The sequence below is a fragment of the Triturus cristatus genome, chromosome 4_1 (genome assembly GCF_964204655.1).
Source record: "Triturus cristatus chromosome 4_1, aTriCri1.1, whole genome shotgun sequence".
Classification (NCBI taxonomy): domain Eukaryota; kingdom Metazoa; phylum Chordata; class Amphibia; order Caudata; family Salamandridae; genus Triturus; species Triturus cristatus.
The window spans coordinates 582,894,279-582,897,733 of NC_140585.1; positions in this window are offsets into that span (position 1 = coordinate 582,894,279).

Genomic DNA, 3,455 nt, shown 5'->3' on the forward strand with positions numbered 1-3,455 from the left:
TTAAAGTCACCACGTATGGCGGTATCTCCAAGAGGCCCACATCATTGGGACCAGTAGCCCAAAGGGCATCCGGAAGGGATGACAATTCAGGTGGCATTGTATTTTTAGACAAGTACATTGGGCAAATCACTTTCTTGCCTAATGTAAGTTGTACTCCTGAAGGAGAACAATACAGTGTAGCGTGCAATCCTTTCAACAAATCTAATCCTAGCAAATTCTCACCACACCCTGTCGTCAGAATCAGGGGTGCTTTCAGCTCGCAAGGCCCAATAGAAAGTGACATGGGACTAGAAATCGGGTTCCTAACCGGGGCGCCAGAAAAACCTACTGAAACATTTATATCGCCAGACAAAGGTGCGCCAGGGAGTTTTGAATGGATGTATGACGTTACAACGCACACTTTTACAACGCATGCACTTACAACGCATTTTTTACAACGCATAATCCATTACAACGCATGACATTACAACGCATGACACTACAACGCATTTTTAAAAAATACCTTTACAACGCATTACCATTACAACGCATACTACCTTTACAACGCATACCATTACAACGCATAATATTAAATTACATTTAAGGTAAGTATTAGATAGTATAGGGGTAAAAATTACTATTCTAACTCCAGGGGGTGCAACAGTAGGGTAAGTGTTGGATAGTGTAGGGGTAAAAATTACTATTCTAACTCCAGGGGGTGCAACAGTAGGGTAAGTTTTGGATAGTGTAGGGGTAAAAATTACTATTCTAACTCCAGGGGGTGCAACAGTAGGGTAAGTGTTGGATAGTATAGGGGTAAAAATTACTATTCTAACTCCAGGGGGTGCAACAGTAGGGTAAGTGTTGGATAGTATAGGGGTAAAAATTACTATTCTAACTCCAGGGGGTGCATCAGTAGGGTAAGTGTTGGATAGTATAGGGGTAAAAATTACTATTCTAACTCCAGGGGGTGCATCAGTAGGGTAAGTGTTGGATAGTATAGGGGTAAAAATTACTATTCTAACTCCAGGGGGTGCATCAGTAGGGTAAGTGTTGGATAGTATAGGGGTAAAAATTACTATTCTAACTCCAGGGGGTGCATCAGTAGGGTAAGTGTTGGATAGTATAGGGGTAAAAATTACTATTCTAACTCCAGGGGGTGCATCAGTAGGGTAAGTGTTGGATAGTATAGGGGTAAAAATTACTATTCTAACTCCAGGGGGTGCATCAGTAGGGTAAGTGTTGGATAGTATAAGGGTAAAAATTACTATTCTAACTCCAGGGGGTGCATCAGTAGGGTAAGTGTTGGATAGTATAGTGTAATATTATGCGTTGTAATGGTATGCGTTGTGATGGTAGTATGCGTTGTAATGGAATACGTTGTAAAGGTAGTTTTTAAAAATGCGTTGTAGTGTCATGCGTTGTAATGTCATGCGTTGTAATGGATTATGCGTTGTAAAAAATGCGTTGTAATGGTAGTGCGTTGTAAAAGTTGCGTTGTAAAGGTTGTTCCCCGTTTTGAATGCATGATTGAACTCTTTGCAGCACCAGTGTCTAGCAGAAAGGGCTCCGTTACATTTGCTGTAGTTACCTTAACATACGGTCCACTCTGATCCACTGGCACTGAAACAACTCCCTCTCTCTGTCTACGGCTGTCCTAGTAATCATTACTTTCAGAATCACCGTCCTCTGCATAATAATCATTATTATAATACTGAGCCGTATTACTAGTCGCATTGGCTTGCTGATCAAAGCTATTAATGGCGCTTTGGGGCGGAAGAGGACGCGCATTCTGGGGAACACTTCCACGCCCTCTGCCTCTAGGAGCTTGCTGACCACCCCTACCTCTTGCGCCATACGCATTACCGTTCCGCTGCATTAATTTGGGGCAACTATATTTAAAATGTCCTTCCTCTTTGCAGTATGAACATTGGTTGGGACCTACAGGGACACGTGGTTGATAATACCCATTCATTTGCTGATTGTTCTGAAATTGTTGGGGTTGGTGATAAACACCTTGGGGTTGCCTATAATTATTCTGACCTCCACGTGGCGGATAGGCCTGCTGCAAAAGGACCTTCATCTTTAGTTCCTTCGTTTTCTTTTCTGTTCTATCTTTTTCATCTTTATCTCTGTTTTCATAATACTGTGCAGTAGCCAGTATTTGCGCTGAAGAGGAAACAGCCCAAGAACTTTCTGAATCTTTTAACTTTTTACACATGTCAGGAAGCAGATTCTGCACAAACTTATCCACAAATAACCGTTGGCCACCCTCAGTACTCATATCTTGCCCACTGTGGTCAACAAACGTTTCTTCAAACCTAGTAAAGAAGTCTGACACTGTCTCATCTTTCTTCTGCTTGCATGCAGATAACTTGTCCCAATTTACGCGCATCGCGGGCATTATTGTCTTCATATACGTGATAATTCTACCAGGCAGTTCTGCTACTAAAGGCTCAGGTTTCGCACCACCAGTTTGTCTAGCATCAGCAGCGATGATGTTAGCCCATGTGTCTCCTAGTTCCGCAGCATGATCCGTATTACGTATGGATCCCCACAAAGGCTGTGGAACCACATTCCCAAACAGCATATCTACATCAGCCAGATTCATTACACAAGATTCTGCAGTCTGTGACAACTCCTTATAATAACCAGTAGGGTTTTTACGGGGATCAGGCAATGACTGCTTGAGTGCTAACACCTCAGATCTTTTCCATGGAACATGTACCCAAATACGCTGGAAATGTGCTACGACAGGTGGATTAGCATTTGCATCAGCGGGTCTCCAAACTGGGGGAACCTCACGCATCGGATATTGGCGTGCTTTTACCCTCTTTCCCACAGAGACATCAGGTTCAAACAACGACTGTTGACAATCATCATTCCTGAAGGACAATACAACCGCAACTGCTTTATCTACCTCGTGGTCCACAATTATACCAGTTCCAAAGTCAAACCTCACTCTACACAACTCCTGCGGGCTCGGGTCTTTACCACTATCCTCCAATTCTTCACAGAGAATTTTGCACATTTTCTCAAACACATATCTCTGTTTTGGGGCATCCCACTGATGGAAAACGTTGACAACTGATTCCACATCATACAGTGAAGGGAAAACAATCCATCTACGCGCCATGCTATCTATTACCTTTTTCTCATCAGGGTTAGGCAATTGACTACGCAGTTGCTTACGCTGTAAACCAGGAGTCGCACCAGATGACTCAAAGAGAGGCGACATTAATGTAGTAACCACATTAGCTAAGCGCTGTCGCGCTGAAGGAGAAGCTGAGGCGAAAACAGGGGGAAAAACAGAGGGAAGAAAAGAGGATGCAGAAACAGGTACTGGAGTGGTGGAAGGAAGAGTGTCAGGGGAGGCAGCTGCTGAATTAGGCAAAGTCGCAGGAAGCGCGGGGGCAGTCGGGAACACAACTGGCGGCCCTTGAGAGGGCTGCGCTATAGGGATAGGAGCCGGCTGC